This window comes from Sturnus vulgaris, chromosome 1, assembly GCF_052056855.1.
Source record: "Sturnus vulgaris isolate bStuVul1 chromosome 1, bStuVul1.hap1, whole genome shotgun sequence".
Lineage (NCBI taxonomy): Eukaryota > Metazoa > Chordata > Aves > Passeriformes > Sturnidae > Sturnus > Sturnus vulgaris.
Genome location: NC_142243.1, coordinates 56,911,386 through 56,936,215, shown reverse-complemented (window position 1 = coordinate 56,936,215; position 24,830 = coordinate 56,911,386). Strand labels below are relative to the sequence as shown.

General features: G+C 37.0%; 1 long non-coding RNA gene across 1 annotated transcript; it reads left to right on the top strand.

Moving 5' to 3' along the window:
* The first annotated feature begins 8,845 nt into the window (after positions 1–8,845).
* Positions 8,846–23,216, top strand: LOC148225216 (uncharacterized). The gene is made up of 3 exons (XR_015802401.1): positions 8,846–11,807; positions 17,901–18,107; positions 20,937–23,216. It is a non-coding gene; the product is annotated as an uncharacterized LOC148225216 (long non-coding RNA).
* The last annotated feature ends 1,614 nt before the right edge of the window (positions 23,217–24,830 follow it).

Genomic DNA, 24,830 nt, shown 5'->3' with positions numbered 1-24,830 from the left:
TCAAAATTTGGCTGTGCAGGTGCTTTCTCTGTAGTGGCATGAGATAAATTTAACACTGACTAAAAGGGTATTTTCAGTAAGCTTGAAACACAATGAAGAAATCATCGCCTGACGTACTTTTGGCCAGCAAACGTTAGTAATGGGTTTTTCTGGTGTTCAGGGAAAGACATTTATCCCAAGATGACACATATTTCCTTTTCTCTCTCTCTTTTGCTTTATTATGTTTAAATAGAGATGAATTGGGAAAATATTTGTCTTGTGTAGACAGCAGGAATATTAAGAAGCCTGTGCCTGTTGCTATCCTTCCACCCAGCTGAACCTGCCAAACACCCTTTCCATGACCTCTGTGCTCCCCTGGGTAAGCAAGGTTAGTGTGTCACTGAATGCACTGCTGACTCCAACAACTGTTGTTTCTCCTAAATAGCCCAAGCCAGATGTGAACTATTAGACAGCATTTGGGAATTCAGATTCAAAAAGCTTTTGAGCTTCTTTTCATGCTGGAGGCAGAAATTGAAGATATTAATTACTCTGCTTATAGCTTCAGCCTCTTCATCTGAATGAGATGTTTTGTGATTTCCATAAACCCCAGGAGTATGATGCTTGAAGCTGAAATATATTTCCTGACAGATTGACAAATAGGGCAGATTTTTTTTCTTATTATAGCTATTGGAATTGAAAACACTACCACATAGAGCTGCCAAAAAAAGACTCCTTTTTTACATAAGGGTATTGTTGCCAGAAATGCTTTGAAAGATTTTATCCATTAATATTCCTCCTTTTTGTCCTACAGAAGGAAGTTGGTTTTTTTAACTGATTATATACTGCATAAAACCCAGTAAGTCTTGAAACACTGAGGACAGTTTGCAGAATGAAAAGGGTTTCATTCTACCATTGTTCAATTCTGTGATAAATCAGAAATAATTTTACTACAGTCATGGTATCTGATGGGTGCAAGAGAGATCAGAATTGCAGCCAGGTATTTTTTTCTAAGAGGCATTCTCTGGGATACTGACATTACTGCATTTTGGTTGTACACAAATGATTAATGGTAGAATCATATGCTATCTGTTCATGCTAATTATATGAAATGTTTGTAATAAAACCTAAAACTCAGCATGTTTGTTAAACTAAAATTCAGACTATTACTGTGAAAGATTTATTAAGGCCTGTGAATTTTTTATCAGAAATTGGGATCCTGCCATGAAAGAATCTGGAACAAGATGATACACTTTGTTGGATTAAAGGAGTTTTAATGTGAGCAGTATTCTTGATTTTGTGAACTAATCTTGATTTTGAGCTTTGAATATGAGTGAAACTCAACCCAAAATTCAAATAAGAGAAAGCAGGGATGAACTTTTGCAGAAAAGACTCAAAAAAACCCAACCAACCCCCCCCAAAAAATATATATATATAACCTGGTAAAATCTCTTGATTACTTACTGAGCATTATGAGCATTATCAGTGGCTTTACTCAAAGCAGTGTATGCATGAGTGTGCCAGTGCATAGGAGTGTGACAGACTGAATCAGAATAGAAGATGAAAGCTGTCAGCTGTCCCTTACCCTTTTCCTGAAATGGCATCTGATAATAAATCTTTCTTCCCAGAGATGGCATCTGACAATGAATCTTTCTTCCCAGAGGTACCACCCTTTTCTCCTATTATTGCAATACAAAAAGACAGTCAGTCCCTGCTATCCACAAGGAGAGGAGGTTTCCAGCACATGATACCAGGCAACAAAAGGCATTCCTAAATATGAGTGCAAATTTACCAGGGACATGAGGACTGGTTTCAGGTAACATAATACTCGAATTTTGAAAAGCACACTGTAATATTTAAATTAGATTGATGTCCCTTTGAGGGTAATTTCAAGGATACAAAGGTGCTTAATGATAGCCTTGGTGTTGTTAGCCTCTTCCTGAAGGGATGGGTAGAGGACCCTGCTCACCATGTAAACCCATCTCAGAATCTTGCTACTGTTCCTTTTTTTTTGCAGCACTGGGCTGCGTTAAATCCCAGCAACAACAACAACAACAAAAAAGAAAAAAGGAAAGGAAAGGATGGAAATAGAAAATGCAGGGCTGGTATTCTGCTCAGCTGCATGTGGGTGTAAGGGAAAGCAAATATTGCTGTCATATGAGATATAACAGAAATATTCAAGTGTTTTGCTTTTGCACATTTCATTCCTTTATTGGAAAGAGGATACAAGTCCCATAATTTTGTCAGCCAATGAAGAAAAGTAGTTGGGAGCCACACTAATTGAATGAGTAGGAAGGGCTGTACAGCAAAGATCAGAAGATGGGGTTTTATTCACATTTCTGTTATTTGCCTTTTAGTCTTTTCCATCTTCACAGGGGAGATGATAATGCTTAGCTGCCAACAGAAAATATTTTGTTATCTATAGCTGAAAAGTACTACATAAGTCTAAATATTATTTCAGTATCTTCTTCTCACCCACTCAGTAAGTAAAATATATGAGAGTTATGGAAAGTGATGTGATAATTATTACACAGAGGCTGAGCTTTGAAGCTGAAAGCGTGTTATAGCTCGTTATATATAATACCTCTCAGACGCTATGCCAATGAGCCAATGGTAAAAAAACTCAATAGAACAGATATTTAGCAGGCTAAAATGGCCACAGATAGAGCAGCACATTTGCAGTTTCCTTGAAGGAACAACATGTATTAATGATGTGAGCTACTTGGGGTGCAAAGCTTCCCATCATACTTCAGGCTCTGATTACAACCCAATAAAAGATGCTCTGTTCTCCAGAGTTCTGGACAATGGAATGCATTTCATGTTTGTGGAATGAATAGATAAAATGAGGTGTATAAGGATGCTGGGTCCTCTGACTGCTGAGTTACCAGGAGGGCAAATAGTTAAACACCACTTCCTTTTTTTTCAGTCCTTAAAACCAATCTCTAATTTTCTTTTTTCTTTTTTCTTTTTTTTTTTTTTTTCTTTTGAGATGCTTTATAATGCAATTAGAGAGCTCCTGGAGGCACTAATTGGATCATAAAGTGCCTTCTTCATGTTCCAGCTGAGGGGAGACGAAAAAAGGATCACTTCACGTCCTCTTTGCACCTGCTAGGATGTTTGTGAAACACCTTACAATTAAATTATAAGCACCTAGAGGAGACTTTAAATTGCATACTAGAGTGCTAGAACCTTGAGTCAGACAGCAGAATTCACAAACTCAAAGCTTACAAAAGCCTCACATCTACCTTCTGGTACTTTTCTACCTCCTGGGGTGGAAAAAGACCTTTGTTTTTCCATGGCCCTGACTTCTTAATATTTCCTCTCAAAACGATGGTCTGAGTATATCCTAAGCTAACTGCAATTTCTTGCTGAGTGTACAATATGTCTTTTCAATTCTGTGGCCCAGGAGGGAACCAGGCAGCAGGCATAACATGGATGGCTGTTATAATCACTAAGAGCTCCTGGGTAGTCATCTTTGAAATGAAATTGCCCAGAGGGTGTGAGGAGGGGTAGACTGTGGAGCTTTTATCCTCTATGGAGGCTGGTATGGGGAAATGAGAGAATTACTGTGTTAAATCTGGAAACTGTATGAGAACAGTGCAGGTTGCAGTAACCCTGGAGCAGTGTGAGGGAGAGGAGAACCAGGGATGGAGGTAATCAGTGTCTCATGGGACTGCTGTGCCACACTATGTATTCAGCCTACCACAGTGCAGGTATCAGTTCCTTTCTCACGCTTCACAGTCTGCACAGAGGTTTCTTACCAGCAGTAGCATGAGAATGGGACTTTGCCTCTTGACTCTTCCTCTTTCTCACTGATATTGTATATGTAACCATCACACCAAAGTTGGATTTATGTTTTATGGTTCTCTTTGGAAAAGGGCATACAGAGACAGCTGAAATCAGTGTAGTACTTTAGGGTTTTGGTAGCAGAACTGTAATCCACAGAGTAGGGTAAAAAATGTCTTCTGGGGCTCTAATTCAGTATATAAATACACAAAGCTCTGGCCAACCCAGTGAGATACTATATCCAACAACCCAGAGGCCTGGAAAGAGATGTCTCACCTACCATTGAGTCAGTCTGGTAGAGATGCAGTAACTGCACCTGCTTCTGCATATAGAATTGAACTGGAACTCTTTGATGCCTTGGAGTATTCAGATATTTCTCCAAACTCAGGGTTTCTAACTAACATGTAGCTTTGACTTTAGTTCATTGAAATAATTAAGATACACATATATAAATACATTTATGAATTAGAGCCCTATTGAAATGAATGTTCTTTAGGTTCCTATATGCATATGTGAACCCAGGTCTAAGCATCTTTCTGTTCAGGTAACTTCTCAACTTCTCCTTGAAGACCATCAACAGATCATTGTTTCTCATGAGATTTTTGTTCCATGAAATTGTCTATGGAATGACAATGGAGATCCCTCAATATTAAGAGGCAAGAATGATGATTTGATGGGCAGCTTATCTGGACCAGATTTTGAATGTATGTAAAGTGGGTAAAAGTCACTGGCTGAATGCTAGAACTCTGTTTCATTCCTGCTCAATAACATATTTTGATATTTTGTTGGTTTGGTGGCTTTTAGTAGCTTTTCTTCAAACTCATGAGATTTCATGGTTGGTTGTATTCTGTCAGTTTTCAGTACACATTTTCTTCTCTTCTTATTAAGCAATATAAATATACTTTGCAGAGTTTGATTTTGCATATATAACTTTCTGTGAAATTATGTTCACACATTGTTTAACATGGATCATCCTATTCCCCACATATTTAATTATGGTTTGTTCATGTCGACTGTTCTGCTAGTTATATCAATTTGCAATATATCATTTATTCTCTTTCTCTATAGACTGTTTTAATAAGAAACTGTATGCCTTAATGACAACATACAGTATCCCTTGTTCTACTAAAAGGGGACTACATGCTCTACTCTGCCTATTCTGATGTGAGAGTGAGTTGCTGCCTATTAATTCATTTTGGTACATCCAGGAATCCACTTAAATCAATGGACTAACAGTAGTGTAAACTTTGAGTCACTTTTACACTGCTATTGGGCAAAAAGCACACCACAAATCCTGATAAAATCAGCTACTGTTTGCAGGCTGAATACACAAACACAAAAATAGAAGGATGGTGGCCCCTTCAAGATACAGCTAGCCCAGAAATCCAGGTACCAAATTACTCCTTTCCTGAATCAATAGGCAAAGGAAAAGCTGAAGACCACATACTGGTCTGTTCCAGTCTCCATTATACAAAAAACCTTTGGCTGTATCTTAAAATTTCAAAATAAAATATTGTTTCTTTCCTATTCTTTCTTATCTGGGTTTCTTACTGAAAGGCCCAAAAAGTTGAAAGCACTTGGGTTGATAGTATTCTATCAATCACAACTTAAATCAGTGTAAGCTCTCTGGGGCAGAAACCATTTTATAGTTCTCTGCTGGAAGTACACTATACAGTGGGAATTGAAAGATGAGGATCCTATGAGCTACTACTAAAAACTGTCATTATAAGCAAGCCAGCATTATTTAGGAAGAGCCTTAAGTAGCAATTACCAAAGCAATCAGAAGGAAAAAGTGTTGTCTTTCAAGATTCTGATCCACTTTCATACCTTGTTTCTGTGCTACTGCTTATACAATAAAGATTTTTACCTTTCACATTCAAGAGATTGCAAATGACCTGTGAAATAAAACGAAGGAAATAATAGATTGAGATACATGGCAAGAACTATTTAATATCTCCCTAATGCTGGAATGATGAAACAATAGATATTGGGGAATTATAATCAGTGGAGTATTCAAAACACCCCCTAACACTGCTGGGAGTAATTTTTGTTTAAGACTGATTTAAAAATTTTAGAAAAGCATTTATGGGAGAAATATTTTAGTGAAAATTTCTTTTGCCCACCCACTTTTTCAGCTTGTCAGTCAACACATGTGAGGATGTTAAGAAAGGAAATAGTGAATTGGTTTTCACTTTGTTTCTGCACTAGGTTTATTAAAAGAAAAAACACCTAAGAAAAACCCAAACTAACCCAACAAACCAAGAAATGTGTATTAAAAGTCACACATGAAACCTTTGACATTTTAGACAACTAACATTTACTTGTAAGAAGAGAAAAGGAATAAGGGGAAATGTTAGCATGCTAGTGTCTCTAATTCTCTAAAATATCATGCAGTGTGACTGAGTATACGGAAAAAATGCACAAGCAGAGAGTACTCAAGTCTGCACTAGCCTTTGTTGCTGAGTCAGACATGAAGACATGTATTGCAGTCCTAACATTCAGTACTAATGACCATACTTACCCACTCATCAACATTTCTCACTGTAAATCAGCAACTGTCTCACCTGTCATTAACCAGGTCTGTCTAAAGCAGAAAATTTATGCAGAGGGTGCTTTTCCATGTTATAAAATACAGAAGGCTGCAGCATGGGTGGGGGAGTTCAGGAGAATGCATTTACTCTGGGCCATGACAGTATCATAACCTTTTGCCTTCCATCCTGCCCACCTCACCCTTCATGTAATTACTTTAGCAAAACCAACAAAAATCGGCACAAAACAATCACTGCGTTCCTCTCTGGCTGTTTCAGCGATGGTTTATAGGGAAATGTTTTCTTTTTGTTGGCAATTTTTTTCATGAAGACTGAAAAACATTTGAATAGTTTGTCCTTTCCTGAAGGTGGAAGGAGACTCTGGTGGATAAAAGGCATTCCTTGTCACTCTATAAATTGGAACTATTGTTTAGCTGAAGTCTATTACTTTGATTTTGGATAATAGAGGGCAGGCAAGCAACTGATGATTAAAGGTGTTAGACATGATTAGAGAAAAAAAAAATCAATAAATGTATAAACAAAAAGCGGATTTCAGGCTTTAACCAGGTGATTTATTGCACATTTTCTGCCTCCTTTTACATTAAAGCTGTTAATGCAGTCCTACACAACTTGATTACACTTTGCGTTTTCTTCTGGAGAGCTTTGTACAAGAGCAGAAGAAAAATACACTTTGTCTATCAAATGAATTGAAATAATTTTGTTTTAAGTAGGAAGAAAGAATAGAACTTGATCACAGAAGATGAACACAACATCACAAAACTGAATATCAACCAAATTATTTCTTTCCTGTTTACTGGGGAGAGTTTGAAAGCAAAATATTATAACCCCTTGCAAAAATTGCACAGAATGGTATCCAGTTAAATAGTACCTGTGGGCTATAGCTAGCTTTAAGGCTCAAGGGAAAGAACAATTTGAATTTCAATGGCAGGAATGCAAAGGACTAACATCTGTTGTCATTAGACACTAGTGACCCGTTTACCATGTGTGCAAGTGTCTGTTAAGAGTCCTTCCATAATATAGTCACAGAAGTTAGCTTTTGGGTACCTTTGGCTCATAGTTTTGTATAGCATAGAAATATAGACCACATCAGCTTGTTAGAATTACATATATTGTCTCACCTGAAAGATCAGCAACAATGGGTACTTAACTGGATCCCTTAATTCATATATGTGTCTCCCTTCCATCAAAAAAATCACTGCTGACATAAACACCCTTCCTTGTTCCAGGATCTTACTTTGTACCATTCCTTTTGAAGCTCTGTTAAAGACTGAAAGCAGCCAGGGTTATTTCACTAATGTGTAGACTTGTGTCATCATATTAATGAGAAAAGTATTGTCATAATTTTCTTTTGCATGCCGTAGAGTAAAGCTCATTCCTAGGGGACAAGGAAACGCTCAGCTGAGTTCCCAGCAGATTGGGCTTTTTCCTATAATTGTTATGCAACATTCAAAAGTGACAGTGGCTATGAAAGTCCTCAGTGCTTTCCATTTTCAGAGTGTAAAGTCCTTTCTGCCTTAGATTTGATATGAAGGTCACAGCTCAGGATTTATCCCTGTGCTGTGACTACATTCTCTTTCTCATAGAGCTTTCTACACATGGTAACGTGGAACAGAAATGGTTTGTTATGTTTCCTGAAAAATTTATGATTAGACACATAACTTTTTGTAGCTGAGATACTTATGCTACTTATCTTGCATGTATTACTTCTTGACAGATTTTCTCCTACAGCTAACTGGTTAAAAAAGTTTTGAATTATGTGAGAAATCTTCCTCATATGTCTAACCCATATTTAGCTTATGATATTTTGTCTCTTTGCCAGGCCTAATTGGGTTCTTTCTTCATCCCTCATACAATATTCCTACTGATTCACCCTTCCTTCTTTCTCTCTGGGGCCAAGAGCAGGAATTCCTTTAACATTTAGTGGTTACACATCAGGGTTATAGTTACATAGGACTGATAATAGCTGTCTTTTGAATGTCCCTGAGGCTGGACATACAGCTGAAAGAAGAAAATGTTAGCAGTCCAATTCTCTGGAATCTCCACATCCCCTGCACTGTCCACTATCTGCTGTCAATTTTTTCAGAGTGCCAAAAAACTGGGCATTAACCTTCCTTTCTACAAGCTCAATCAAAACCTACAAGTCTTTTACTCAAAAAAGCTAGAATACAATCCTTTAGTTACAGATAATGATTTTGTAGTTCAGTGAAATATAAGAAAATTTTATGTAAATTGTACAAAAATAAATATGACTCTGTAGAGCTGGAATAGAGAATGGATCAGTACAAATGTTCAAGCATTATGCATGTAAGATGGATTCCTGAACACATCACACCTGCCTGATCCCCAAAGTTGCTAACATTTCAGACTGCCAACAGGTACACCAAAAAAGAGCAAAAACCAAAATATTGGTACCATACAGATTGACTTCACAGCTTATCTTTGCTCTCAAGTATGAATAAGAATGGTGTTTTGAGAAAAAATGGATAGTCACCTAAAAGCAGAGACTTACACTGACTTCCACTGGAAAGAAAAGTTTTATGCTAGAGGAAACTTTGCCAATTAAAAATTCATTAATGAATTAATAGGTTATACAAAACTTTCAATTTTCTGTTCTAATTATAACCCATTAGGAAAGTAATTGCCAGTATTCATTGGAAGAATTTTTGTATAGGATCCCAGATTGCTTGGCTTAAACAGTATCACTCTGCTGACCGTGGCAGAGCTTCAGCAGCAGCATCTGCACAACTGAATGAACATTCAGATATGAGGCACATAAAGCTCTTGCAAAGTAGAGGTTAGACACTGCCTTGCTTAAGGCAAACTTCATAGAAAACTATCTGCCCAATGTAAGTTAATCTTCAAGCAGCAGAAAGCCATTGCAGTGTAGAGAGGCCTTGTGCACCTAATGTATTCTTAGATAAATTTCAGTCATATATAATGTACCCAATAAATTCTGTTCAATCTCAAAATGTTTGGAACTTAGGTTACATGTTGGCATAATACCTGGCGAGATGTAAGAAAAACACATGATTACTGACATGCTTGGCAGAGGGAATTACATTTGTCACAGCCAAGAAAAGAAGCAATTTTAGTTTCTCAGCATTTTGGGAAAGATTTAATTTCATTATTGATTAAAGTGTGGGGGTTTTTTATTTACTAAATACAAATGTAATGAAAAACATTGCCTCTACCAATGAATTTTAAAATTCATTTAATTTGAGTGGGAATGACAGTGCTTTTTTTTTCTGACAATGTTCCTGATTATCAACCATGACATAATTCTAAGATCATACATACGTATTGAATGTACAGAAAGCTTTAACATGGAAATCAAAGTATTCACTACCTTAGAGGCCATGCATTATATATCCAAGAAAAGAAAGGCAACAATCAAACATTCCTTTTGCTTACTCATGAAATCTTGGGATATCAGACTATATTTTCATCCGGGAAAACCAAGCTTCATGTAGAGCCCTACAGTTAGCACATGTAAATTTGCTGAAAGAGCATGTGGACAACTGCATAAACTTACACAGGGATGGACAGATAATTTGCTATCATATCTGAATTCTAACTTATAGGCAGGTGGCAGACATGACTACATCTGTTGTACTTGAAACTACTTAAGTCCCTGAAGGAGCAAAACCACTGTGGGACATAGGTGAAGAATAGCAATATCAGGTGTCGTTTTATAATGTTACAGTTGTAGTGAAAATTCTCTTTTATGCTTAAATCTCTCCTTGAGGTCTGTGGCCAAATGTGATCAACACTGTAAAACATACCAACAGACAATTCATGCTTATTAGGATAAGAACCGAAGTAACCAAAATTAATAGGAGAAAGGCAGCACTTACTTCCAGTCATTAGATGAAAAAACATAGGCACTGAAAGATTAAATGATTTGCTGTATTGAGTTTGGTGCCAAGGTTTTGGTAGCAGGACACTTACAAAGGCAGCTTCTCTGAGAAGCTGCCAGAAATTTCCCCTGTCTCAGATGGAGAGAGTGCCAGCCAGCACCAGGATGGACCTGCTGCTGTCCAAGGCCAAGCCCATCATCAATAGTGACAGTGCCTCAGGATAACATATTTAAGATGCTTAAAAAGTTACTTTACAGGAGAAATTGCAAGCAGAGAAGAGTGAGAATATGTGAGCAGAACAACTCTGCAGACACCAGTGTCAGTGAAGGAGGGCAAGGAGGTGCTTCAGGCACCGGAGCAGACATTCCCATGTAGTCTGTGGTGCAGACCGTGGTGAAGCAGCTGTGTCCCTACAGCCCATGGAGGACCATGGTGGAGCAGATATCCACCAGCAGCCTGTGGAACCCACCCTGGAGCAGGTGAATATGCCCAAATGAGGCTGTGACCCTGTGAGGGACCCACGCTGGAGCAGCTCACATGTGAGTATCTGATCATATCTGCCATATCCCATCAACCTGCACTGCTGCAGGAGAGGAAGTGGAGAATTGAGGAAAAATTAAGCCTTGGAGTAAAAGAGAGGTGGGGAGAGGTGGTTTGATTTCTCTTTTTCCATCTCTGATTTGGTTGGTAATAAATTCAGGTAATTTATGCAAGCTGAGTATGTTTTATTTGTGATGATGAACTGGCCATTATCTCGAGCCATAAGGCTTTCATTAGGTTTTTTCTCTCCTGTACAACTGGGGAGGGAAGGGGTAGAGCTGCTTAGGTGGCATCCAGCCAGGCTCAGCCCATCCTGTTTGTTTGTGATCCCATAATATGGGACAAGGCCATGGAATTGGACCTAGACCATCTGACCCATCTTGTGCCTATTGCTTTAAATATTATATAACATATACAGCAACATACTCTGATAAATTTTGCAGCCTAAAGCTATGACTATCTCATAATGAAAAACTAGGTATTTTGATTATCATTCAAATTATTTAAGGTCAAGAGAAGGTTTAAAGATACTTCTTCTCCATCAGTATTACACCTCTCAGATTTCAATATTGGCAAGAAAATAAAATCAAAGAAAAACATCTAATCCTTATGCAAGAAGCACTTGTCTAGATGTAATAGTACACTTAGTACACTTGATATTGTGTTAAAAAACATCTCCACAACACAATTTTGCTCTCTGAGTGAACTGCTAATTGCATTCAAGGTCAGGTATGACTAACAGCTGACTTTTTCCATTTACTTATGATGAATTCCTGCTTATTAGAACACTGGATAACTGTAAAACAGTTTTAATTATTTAACTATCAGTACTCCTAACTACTTGTTTATGTAGATGTTTCTCATGACAAGAAAGAAACACAGAGGTGTTTACGATCACTTGCAATGTTATGGAGCAACAGGTGAAATGTTCTGGGAACAAGCTGAATCTCAAGTCAATGGAGATTTGTTCACAGTTTCTAATAATTTCTATTTTTTTATAGGTTGAAATACTAAAAAAAAAAAAGTTGAAGCCTGGGATATCTATCAGAGTACTAATCCAGATCTCGACAGCAAAATCAATTTATTGCCTACTGACAAGGTAAGCCACTGCCTTGAAGGATATATATTCTGAAGACTTACAGAGTATAATGATGTGAAGGTGCTGAAGAGATAAGAGGTTTATTTTCAAATTTTTGGTGCATATGCTGATGTCTTGCTCTCTGTTCTTACTCCTCAGTAAAATACAATATTACAGCCCTTAGGTCCAGGAACACAATATAAAAAGATTCTTCTAATGGAATAGGGAGTATTTGCTGTTCTCTACATCAATCCAAGGTATAACAACACTTGGTCTCCATGCAAAGAAAAACCCCAAAATGTAAAGGCACATCTGACCTTTATTTTATAGTTCTTAAAAAACCAAACAAAAACAAAACCAAAAAAACAAACAACTGACCAAAACACAGTCTCAGTATCTACCTACTGCAGTCTTAGAGGAACTCAAGAGGAAACCAAAGTTTGATTAATAGAATGCTGAAATGGTTATGTGTGAATGCCTCTGTTCTCTGTGACTCCAGCTAATATGAAAGGCCCATGTGATAGATAAGAGCAGCTCAAGACACTACAATTTTAGGCCGAGTAGTATTTCAGTGAAAAAATTATTGAGAATTTATTTCCAGTTCTCCAGAGGTAAGAGGTAACTTTTCTGAACCTATTTGACTGTGAAACCTAACATTGAGGAATTCAGCACCCACCCGAGCTGGTTTATGGCCTTCAAGACTTTCTGGGGTCTATCCAAATACAAGCCACCTCAAATCCTAACACCTGAAGGTCAGACTGGCAAGCTGGCTAACAACAGCTAAGATTATTTTATTGATCATTGCCAAATGAAAGGTCACCTTTCTTGCATGTGCATATTCTCTCATACATGTTCCTGCACAGCATCTGTATTTAGCCCTACCTTGGGAAGGTATCTTTCTTGACTGAGATTTTCATTTTCAAGGTCTTGTATTTTTGAATATGCATTGACTTCACACTTTATTTTCAAACTTGACATCAGGCATTAGAATCATGTGCCAATATATAGGTTGGTCCATCTCTTTGACTGTATGCATGGAGGTGTAACAGATAGAGGTGAAGACTAAGCAGACACCAAGATGAGAAAGGAGAAAGAATTTTGGAAGATATTTTTACCTCAAGTAAGACAAGGATGTAAATGATATAGTTATAATGCAGAATCTATTTTTTTTAAAGGAAAGCTGATGAATAAAATAAATCTTATAAGGACAGAGGAGAAAAAACCATTGGGAATAAGTGAAGTAATTTCTACAGCTGCATGGTTAAAATTAATACAACTAAAATTAATATTTAGCAAACTATTCACTCTTGTTGCCCTCTCTCCTCAAAAATAATAATTTTTTTACCAGACGGATCAAATATATAATAATACACGTTGTTGCAGGTTTGTGCAACTGATCTTCCAACTCTGATTGTTGTCTGAGTTGTTGTCACAAAGATCTATAGCTATCAGTATGAAGTCACAAGAAAAAGAAAAAAAAAGTCTTCCTGTGAAGCACGTTAACAATCTAAGATAGCTGTCAGTGACAAACAGACAGAATCTGTTCAACCACTACATATTTTTTGTTCTCTTACTAGTTAAAGCTTTGCCTTTGCATTTCCCACATCTATTCAGGGAGCTAAGAGTGCAATAAATGCATTAAACCCATCAGAGATAAGGAAAGAGAGAAAGGAAAAAAGAACCCCAACAAAACAATACAAAAACTCCTATCTATAAAAAGATGGATAGCCAGCAGAGATCTATGAATAATTTAAAAGGCACCTGTCTCTCTTCATATTGGCAGCTTTGAACTACTCTTGCCTTGCAGATATATTTCAATTGCCTGAGCAAAAAGTATTGGCTCAAAACTCTCAAAAAACTTAAAAGTGCTTAACGTTCCTCCAAGATGCTTTAAGGAAAACTTTACCACTATACAAAAGCATTTCAGCTTACACTGTGCATGCATTTATTGATGACAGCTGTAACAGAAGCAGCAAATCACTGGGGGAAGTAGAGCATTCAATTAAGCAGAGAGTCTTTACATCAAATTAAGCTTTCTATTACAAGTTAAGTCCCAGCTCAGCTGCAGGTAGCTGAAATTCAGACAGAAATCTTGGAATGAAACATATGGCCTGTGTTATCATGGAATTGTTTAGGTTGGAAAAGATCTCTAAAATCATTGAGTCCATTCTTTGACTGATCACAACCCTGTCAGCTAGACCATAGCACTAAGTGTCACATCCAGTCCTTTCTTGAGCATCTCCAGGGATGGTGACTTGACCTTCCTCTTGACCAGTTTGTTCTATGCTTGACAATCTTTCCATGAGGAAATGCTTCCAGTTGCCAAAAGTGAACCTCTCCTAGTGCAGCTTGAGGTTGTGTCCTCTCATCCTGTTGCTAGCTGACTGGGAGAAGAGACCACCCCCTATCTGGCCAAAACCTTCTTTCAGGCAGTTGTAGAGAGCAGTGAGGTCCCCTCTGAGCCTCCTTTTCTCCAGGCTAAACAACCCCAGCTCTCTCAGCTGCTCTTCATAGAACTTCTGTTCCAGACCCTTCACCAGCCTTGTTGCTCTCCTCTGGACATGCTGCAGCATCTCAACATCCCTCCTTAACAGAGAGTGCTGAAACTGGAGGTTTCCAAGGTGTGGCCTCACCAGTGCTGGGTACTGAGGGACAATCACTGCCCTAGTCCTGCTGGCCACACTATTTTTGACCCACGACAGGATGCCATTGGCTTTCTTGGCCACCTGGGCACACACTGGCAGCTCATGTTCAGCTGCTGTTGACCAATACCCCCAAGTCCTTTTCTGCCAGGCAGCTTTGCAGCCACTCTGTCCCCAGCCTGTGGCACTCCTTGGGGTTGCTGTGACCCAAGTGCAGGAGGATGAGTGAGATGATCATAATGAGCTCTACTGGGCTAAAAAAATATAATAATTTCAGAATATATGAAGAGAACCTCATTATCTTTTTGATCTTATTATCCAGAGGAAACACTGTGATCTGAACCTAAATAATTTGTTAGGTGCTGGGGATTATGCCCATTCTGTTGGACTAAAAAAAAATCCCAAGCCCAAATCTTTAAAATAACCCCATTATGTGTGATTATAATGAGAGTTGTGATAAAGTGCTGGTAACAGCATTCAGCATGATAGTGTGCCTTTTCACAGAATCATTTGTTGTACAGTGTTGATTCTCACCTTCACGTCTGTCAAAGGTAATTATTTGGGCTTAGAAATTGTCATTTAGCCAGGTGAACAATAACAAAGAAGTTTATAGCACATGGGTTAATAGACAGGTCACAGGAATTTTCCAGAATAATATTGTAAAAGAATGAGCTAAATACCTGTCCCCACATGAAGGAGTCTATTAGGATCTGACAATAATTAGCAGGAATGGGCAAACACATTTCAAAAGACAATAAATATGGCAATATACACATCTTTAAGAACGTGTGTATTATCAGAATTGAAACATCTTGTTACACAGAGGGATTTTCAGCAGAATTAAAAGAATTCATCATATCACTGTTAATTTTTTTTAAGTTTGCATCTCAAATTCTCAAAAACTATGTCAAAATCTCAAATCTCAATTAAAAAATCACTGTTTGAGAATAAAACTTTTAATCTGTGGAAATTAGTTATGACCAGTGACTTCCATCACAGATGCTTTTGCATCTTAGAAGTATATTGCAAAAATAAAGAAAAGGGACTGATTTTAGAAAGGTAATCCATTACCTACAAAACCTGAAGCATTAGTAGTAGCATGTAAGGTGAGATTTTCTGGAACTACTTTGGTATTGCCTTGGCCTGCTCCGTTCAAAATAGAGCTGTCAGCACTTTGTAAATAGAAGACATTACCAAAGACAGTTAAAATCTGTGTCACTGACCTCTCTCAGAAAAGAAAGTTGGCCTAAATTATGAGGGCCTCAAGGCTGTATTTGTTCAATGTTTTGCAAGGCTGAAGCAATCATCATTGTCAGCTTTTACAAGCAGAGAATGAGGGTAGCATTTGTGCAACTGGTTTCTGTGATACAGTTCTTGCCTTGAATTTCCACACAGCTTTCCCAAGTTTTGCTCTTTCATCACGAATTTCAAATGTAAGTAGTTCTAAAATATAAATTACTGAAGTGAGTTTTCCTGATGATATCGAAGCAGTACTTCAGTCCCATCCCTGAGAAATCACGTACCAGTGAGAGGTTATTTTCTTCAGCAAAGTTTCCTGTTGAAACAGTGTATTCTGGGGATAATGGGGGTGTGGCAGGAAGATGAAGATGAAATATTCTGATCTATCCTTCTACTTGTGAGTTCATCTTCCCTATAGTGACATAAAATAGAGCAATACTGTACACCTTCCTGCCTGAATCCTGGACTGGAACTGACAACTTCCTTTCCAGGCCTCTCTTCTTGAGATGCAGTGCAACAGTGAAAACACGAAAAATGCAAATTAAAAATAGAGCAGCTATTCTTCAGAGCAGCTCTCAATAGTATCTTAGGATATTATCAGGGGAATGCCAGCAGCTGATCTCAGCAATAAGGAAGCTGGAGGTACTGAAGAGAATCACAGTGGCAATACAACATTTAAAGGACTTCTACTGAAAGAAAAAAGAAAAGAAAAGAAAAGAAAAGAAAAGAAAAGAAAAGAAAAGAAAAGAAAAGAAAAGAAAAAGAAAAAAGAAAAAGAAAAAGAAAAAAGAAAAAGAAAAAAGAAAAAGAAAAAAGAAAAATAAAAAATAAAAAAAATTAAAAAAATAAAAAGAAAAAGAAAAAGAAAAAGAAAAAGAAAAAGAGAAAAAGAAAAAGAAAAATAAAAGAAATTTTATTAGAGAAATATTGCTTGCCATAAAAAGTCCATAGTTTTCTCAGTTTTCTCAGTTTGTTTAAATATACTTGTGAAGAAACTCATTAAATTATCAATTTTATAATTCTGCTATGCATGTCATCCTCTTTTGTTTTTGGGAACAAGTAAATGTGATCACTATCTGAATAAAAACTTTTTTGCTATTAGAAAACCAAGAAATTCAGAACTCTGATTATAAATCTGTGAATAGATTCAATAATTCATACAGAAAGCCAAATCATAATTAAAAAAAAAAACCTACCAAACATCAGAATGAACTTAAACATCAGAATGAACTTGCTTTTCTTTACACAAAAAAAAGAAAATTTCAAAAAAACTCAATCATGTTTCAACAAGATATTTTATGTTCACAAACACAGAATTAGAGAAATACAACAGAGATAACAATCAGAAAAATATTGAATACATTTAATGGAGTATTAAATCCTGATAGTCTAGGCATATTTATTCAAATATTTAGCATTTTTCAGCCTTTATTTCTTATATCATATTTGGAATCAAGAAGTGTTGGTATTGCAACTTTACTGAGGTAATTTTCCTTTATTTCCTGGGAAGTCTCAATCTTAATCAATAAACTCAGTTTCATGTCCTATTTATTATTTTTAAAAGGTTGACATTATGAGCAAACTAGCAGGGCATTTAGTAGAGTCACTGTAAATATTTCATTTTAGGCGATGAAGCTCATTTCATGCATCAATCAAAATGTAATTTTCTTTAGTAATACACAAATGTGATGGGTTTCACCTGTGTGCCTTTATGGCAGCAGGTACACAATTTATGAACTTCATAGAAGCAATATGGAGATAAAATCAATTTTTAAATATATGCTTAGTATTTTACTAAATTACAAAATGAATGCAATTAGAAAAACTTTCTATTTCCTAAAATTTAATTATCTGGTATAGGTTTGCTCCTTGAAAGATTAGGTTCAGTAGTCATATAATGCAAGATGCACTATTCAAAAGAGGTATTACTCTTTTGAAGTAAAGCAAGACTTTTGTAAAAAATTAACCACTCAGAATGAAAAAAATATTGGGAGAGCTATTTTTTTCTCCAGATAACATAACCATTATTTTAGAAATAGTTTGATACCATCTTAGAATTAAACACATATTACTGCTGAAAACAACCACATAAAATGGAATTTGCTGATTGCATGTTTATTTCCTAGAACAACAAGAAATTTCAGGCAAGAGACACTTTTTTTTAAACAAAATGCCACATATGCAAAACTTGTATAACAAAGAATTGAAAGGTACTTTTTTCTCCTCTTTCTAGGCCCGTTCTTAATTTCTCTGATGTCCCTTCATATGAGGATTCACATCAGTGGGTCTTCTTTCCAATTTCCTCCTGCTTACCCCAAGAAAACTTAATAGACTTTGTCTTCCAGTTCTACATTCTTGCCCTTGAATCACAGCTACAAATATGTGTCAATGGCAATTACAGCATTTCTGATGTTTTTCAGAAGGTCCTCAATTTCCTGAGGTAAATATGCAAATATATGAAAATGAACAATGTACAAATATAAAATTTAAATATAGGAAATGTAGCAATTATGATAATACTAATATAATACATATTTTAATAAATTCTTAATATGACTCTGCAAAACTCCAAATATATGCAGAGAACCAGAATTGCTTTGAGTTTTGGGGCCTCAGTGCAAGTCAGTGTGTGGTATCAGTGCAGACCTGCTCACCAGCTACTGGGAACTTCCTGCTGGAAACTGGTGAGAGGAGGCTTCCATCCTGAATAAACTCTCGTGCCATCTTTGGATTGTCTTCACTTTTTAGGTTGTATTTTTGTCTTCTCTCTATGTAACTTCATTGGCAAGGGTCCCTACAGCAGATTTTTCTGACACATGCAGGAAAAATCTTTCATAGCACCAGTGTTACCATATAGACATCAATTTAATCCTTGTTGTTTCAATGCTCTGTGCAAACACAATGCACAGTTCACAGGTGCCACAGTAAATAATTGGATATAACCACTTGGTGTCCTCACTCCTCTGGCCTTGCAAAGGCTTTGAAAATGTTATCTAACAGCCAGTGGTGACTTGGCAGCAGCCATTAGTTTTCTCCTTTTATTGGAACATTTGCTGAGAAATGCATGATGATGTAGAGTCATTTTTTAGATATTTATTTAATAGAATTTTTTTTTTTATAAAGAAAAAATATTTAAAGCCACTGTACCTAAAGGTGACTCTTACAGGGACTTGTAACATCATGGCATGTACAACTTGGGAAGGGAGTAGTACATGCATTGGGATAAAAAAGAGTACAAACGTCACCTGACTATAAGTACTTGTAAAAATAGGTGGATTTTAATTTTGGTAGACTACAGATTTTTAAGCACATGTTTAGCCCTAAGTCCTTGGACAGTCTAACTATACAACAAGTTTACAGCTAATGATGTGCACACCTAAAAAAAGTAGCATGGCTTTAAAATTTTTTCAAATATGCTAAAATCTTTGTCTTTTTGCTCCATTTCTTAATGGGCTGGTGATATTTTCTTTCAGAGTAACTCCTTGTCATATTATGGCCTCAAATGTTACCAAATACTTGCTCCACTTTGTAGAAAGGCAGATGAAATTAAATAACCCAACATTTTGTTTCTCCTTTACAAATTCCTAGTACAGTTCAGAAAGCATCTGTCCTTGCTAAGATTTAAAGAGAATGGTTGCCAACAATCCCAGAAAGACTTAAATATCAGCCAAGAACAGAATAGAGGTAACGTAATCCTGGGTTTTATCATGCCTCTTATATCTGAACCAGAGAAAATATGCAAGTGAGGAGCTTGTTATTCCAACTCTAGATAATTAAATGATCCAGAAAGCAACGGAATTGCTTTTGAGGGTAGGAATGAGATAAAATGATGAAACTCTCTAACTCACGGATTTTCATGTGCAGAATCTGAATCTGAATACTCTTTTAACACTTGGTGTGATATTTTCTATGACTTCTGAGGAATTGTTTCTGAAAGGTGATGAGAATTAACTTTGTGATGGTGTATTAACATATGTGTTTCTGGATTGGATTAAATTGCTCACATTTTACAGAATCAACTTGCTGTTTGATCTGTCTGTATTGAATGCATATGCCTGGTCTGAAATGCAGTTGATGTAGCTAGATCCACTTGAATTTTGTAGTTTTTTCATGTATGGAATACAACACTCAGGATCATGCCTTAAGTCTTGCTCCTAGGAACACAGTAGAGAATTAGTCTGTTGAAACTCAGTTGTGTAAACATGACATTACCTACAGCACACTGAGATTCAACTTTCTGCAGAACCTTTCTTACTTAAACTGTGCATGCTTTGCATAACAAAACCCTACAACATATAACAGTAGACTACTTCAGGGCTTGAAAGACTGGTGCTAGAGTTTTGAAACTCAAAGCTTTGAAGATACCACTATTTTTCTCTGAAAAAAAAAGGATTCTTGAGGTCACATACTACTCCTTTTTGTTTTGTCATTAGTTATGGGAGTGGGTTGTGTGGTATGTCTCCAAGGAAGACAGAGGGAACAGCCCTCATATATAAAAACAATACAAAGACACAAGCATTAGCAAAACATGCCATTTTCTGCCATAATATTTAGCTCTCCTACTTAGATTTTGTGAAATAAAATTTTATAGTATGAGAGAAAAACCGCAAACCCCTCACTAAGCATTTTTAAAGCCATGGGAATTGCACACACCCTAATTCCTTGTACTTTTAAATTGTTCTTTACTGGGTATCTTTAAGTACAAATTTCTCTCCCTCATTACCAGACTGAGAGAGTCTGTTAATATCAACAAAAGCAACAACAATAACAAAAATATCACTGTACTTTTCCAGAACTCAAGGTATTATTGCTGGCACAGAAGAGTACATTTACCTTTTAGGAAATCTGACAAGTGATGTATGAAAAGTCTGACATGCTTCACAGAATGCTAGTAAAGCACAACATGAATTAATGAGTGTTGATAGAAGTAGGCATAATAGTTAAGGCAGCTCTATTTAATCAAAATACATGGAATTTATGGTTCTATTCATCTGTAGAGGGGAGGTGCTTTCATTTTTCCATAAAATTTACATCAATAACGTTCAGCAATCTGCTCATTTCTAGCTACTAAATTTCTTTCTCTAGTCATGCACTTCTCTTGTGAGCTCTGGACACTTAGAAATATGGGGGAAGTACTCAGCATGCTTAATAACAATATTTTAAACAGATTTAAGTTCTCCTCCTCCTGTTAGATGTAGGCAGTTTTGCAAAGGCTTTCCTTGCAAAAGTTCTATCATGATGCTTTTTGTTTCTTTGTCTCTGACTTCAGCATAAACAAAAATTGCAGAAGAAAGCAGAGGACCCTCAGCCAAACAATCATCACTGTAAGGACTTAAAGACTGTAAGGACCTGCCTATCTCAAACACTGTCAAGGTCACAGAAAAGACTAGCTTAAAGATAAGTCCCCACGGCAATAACTTGAGGGAAGAACAGAAGGGAGGAATTTGCAACAAGAAGAAAATGCTCATTCCAGGCCTGGTGGAGGAAGATCTGCTTAGCACATCCTGGTCAACACATCCAGACAAAAATTCCTGCTGTGGCAAACTGTGGGAAAGGAAGCAACTGCTCACACACATGCTGCCCCAAGTTATGGGAACATCTGTGACCACCCCATGGATACCCAGACCTTGGACTGTATAAAGGTGGCACCCCCAGAAGAACGACTGCAGGACCCCACCACCAAGAAGCCCAGGCTGAAGAAGGACAAACAGGACAATGTTGGATCCACAGGTGGTGACTGCCTTCCACTTGCCCCCACTCTTTCTGCCCTCTCCTTTTCTTTCTATTTTTAACCCCTCTCTCTACCACACATATATTGTTAAATAAAATCCATGTTGTTGTCTTTGACATATGGTGTCATTTGGACCTTAATTTGGACAGAGGCATCTCTCACTAACTGGATCTTAACAATCACCCAGAAAAAAAAAAAAAAAAAAGCAGCTAAAAAATGCATCACGCTGTGAAGGAAGGGATCAAAACCTGTACTTTCCAGCTCTTCATAAAGACAGCAGCCTTTCCAGGGTCTTATGCCAAAGTTTGCACATTTTTTGAGAACTGACACAGAACAGAGATGATAAGGGACAAGGGAGCAGCTGCTTGCTTTGGACTGTTCTACTGGCAACATTGCTGGATTTTGCACTAAGTGACAGTGGCTTTATATTCACCAGCTTACAGTTCTCCTCTATCACTCATCCTCAATAGGAGTGGAATGCAGCTGCAGCTAAGACACCACTAGTGATGAGCTAAGCTGATAAGACAGAGAAGAAAGAAATAAAAGCCGTGTAATAGTATGGCACAAAAAAACATCAAAAACCAAAAAACAAAAGCTGAGCTTTAAATTTTCACAGCTCTTATTTGTTTTAGAGGTTCCTGGTCTATATTTCTTGTCCCCTACTTGTAATACAGGATTCTCTTAAGAGGAGGCCCACTCTTCTTGTGAGCCTTGGTGGAGGGCAGTGCAAGGGGTTAAGGCCATGTAGTCTGTTTTCAAACTGTTTTCAAATATTATTATGTACATAATACAAACACACACAGATTTAAGTACAAGTTTATGGAAGAGATACTTCCCTGAAATTAGTCCAGTAGCATATTGTAAATGAATAGAGATTGAGTTGGGTGCTTCTGGGTGAAATAGTTCTACCTCTCAGTATGAGTTCTCTAAAAGAAGGAAATTTTTGGCCAGGGTATCCCATGAGAGTGTAAAATAGGCTTCTAATGGAAATGGTAGCTCTTAGAGTCTTGGTGATAGACAATTATGAATGACTTGATGAAAAGTTGTAATGGAATTTAGAAGCATGGGATTTTTCTTACAGTGCTCACTGGAAACTACATAATGGGGGACATGGAAAAATTTAGAAGACTATAAATCATGCAGGACTTTAAGGAGGTCTTTGTGTTTCCTATTTCTTTTTAAGCATTTCAGCAAAGCTACCTTAACTCTTCTGATAGATGTGAAAAATTTCTTTAGTTGCTGCTGTTCATTTCCAGATAAGATAATGGACCATGAGGTACAGAATGGTGCCTGAAAGTTATCATTAATTTACTTCCTATTTCTTGTAAATTTATAATACATTTTTGAGGCCTATCTTTTTATTGTCATGGAGTCTTTTCAGAAATGTAGTAATAAATGCACTGATTTTGCAGCTTTACTTGTCTTGAAACAGCTAGTATGTCTTTGCTGACAGATCCATCCATGAAATAGCCCTAATAATGTAATTTAAAATATGGAAAGTGTTGTGCTTGTTTTGCTTCTGTATTTTGGAACCTATTGCTATTCAATTTAGTACTCTAAATGAACTCATATTATATCCCATTATTGAGGAAAATGACCACCTGCCTCCCACATATGTTGATTACAGTTTTAAACAGTACCATTTGAAAATCTTGACACTCATCAGTGACAGGGTTTGAGCACACAGACTCTGTCACTCAGAAAAAAAGATATGAGGGAACATAATGTGAATTTTCAAAATTATTTCAAATTTTTTTTTCATTTTCTAGCCTTTGATTTGCTTGTAACTTTTCAGATTAATAAAAAATTTAAAAATTACTTCCTGAAGTAATTTTTTTGTAATTTTTCCTCCTAATTTAGAGTCTATTTCATTGCTGTTATTGTTGTTGTTGTTATTATTATTAATAATATTATTATTACTTTCCAAAGTTTTATTTTTATGCAGTCTTCAGGTCTTTTGAAACAGTAGAACTCTTCTGGCTGTAAATTGCGACTTTCATGCAAGCTACCTCTCCAGACAGAACAGGACATCAAAAATCTGACTTAACCTTATCCGGGCTTTGGGTTGTCCATATCTAATGATTTAGCAGAGCTACTACAGGTATTTTAAAACCTACCAATTCAAAGACAGGTAGGGATCTAGTCTGAAGGTTAGATCAAGACATATTCTTGAAATAATATTTTCTATTAATATGTAGCAGCACTGTGCAAAATAAGATAATCCCACTTTTGATTATGCCAGTCTTTATAACCTCTACATACTCTGTGGTAACACTTGGTTGTGGAGCAGGTAAGCTCTTGCCCCTGGGCAGATACTTAAAATGGCTCACAAGCTCGATGAAATAATTTAGGTCTGAGTCTTATCTTGAGGAACTACCAGAGGCATCCTGTTGCAAAACTACAAAATGTTCAGAACTCAAAACACAGTCTATAGTATTACAGCTAATACTGTATGGGCAAATTTGCTTGCAAAGTTACATTGTTGTCTTCCACATATAATAGTTATGAATTCATTCTGTACTTTAAGATCATGTCCAATTTCTTGATTTTTATGAAGGGATAAGGATTTGCCAGATACACTCACTGAAACAAATATTAAAAAGGCTGAATACTAGGGGAGGCACAACTGAGCAGTCTGTGCTATAATCTTGTCTTAGGAGATGAGAGGTAACTTCTGCTTCTGACAGGATGCATGTCCTCACTTTGGGTATATCTTGCTAACCTTCCATGAGTCATTGGCTGCTAAGACCTTTAGACTTTTTGGGAGCCCATACTCTTTCTGTCTCCAAATCCTGCTGTAAGGGAAAATATTTTCAATTTTCAGGGCTCTTCTGAGGATAAGGATGTTTTCAGTTCTTGAGAAATATGCAAATACTGCCTTGTTTTACAGTTTCCCAAACATTTCGAAGGAAGGAATTTTTAAATTAAGACTGACAGCAAATCTGTTTCTCAGGGCTCAAAATTTCAAATTCCTACCAACTCCACAGGTCCCTAAATGAATGTGGTCTCATTTCTTACATCATGACACAGCTTTTGATACTCACTGTACAATTTGACAGCTCAAACAATGTAAACCCTATTCTTAGGAGTGCCATAAGGAGAGGCAGAAACTCTGGGATTTCTGCTTCACCAGATGCATCATTATTTTGATGGCAGAGCACCCTCACAGACACAGAGGTTCATGTCTGTCCTGTTTCTCTCTGCTGCAGGTTTACTGCTGTAAGTGAATGACACCGGTGACGAACAATAGAAAAACAGAACAAAGGCTGTGATTGTGTCATTTGTCTGCCTACAGACAACAGGTCACCCCTAGCAGACTACTGGGCCTGTTTTATACTAGTGCTGCTAAAGTTCTGGACAAATGTATTTTTTGGCTGCTGCTGTGGGAGACCTAAGCAGAGAGGGGTCCCTCCCAGCACAACCAGCAGGTTT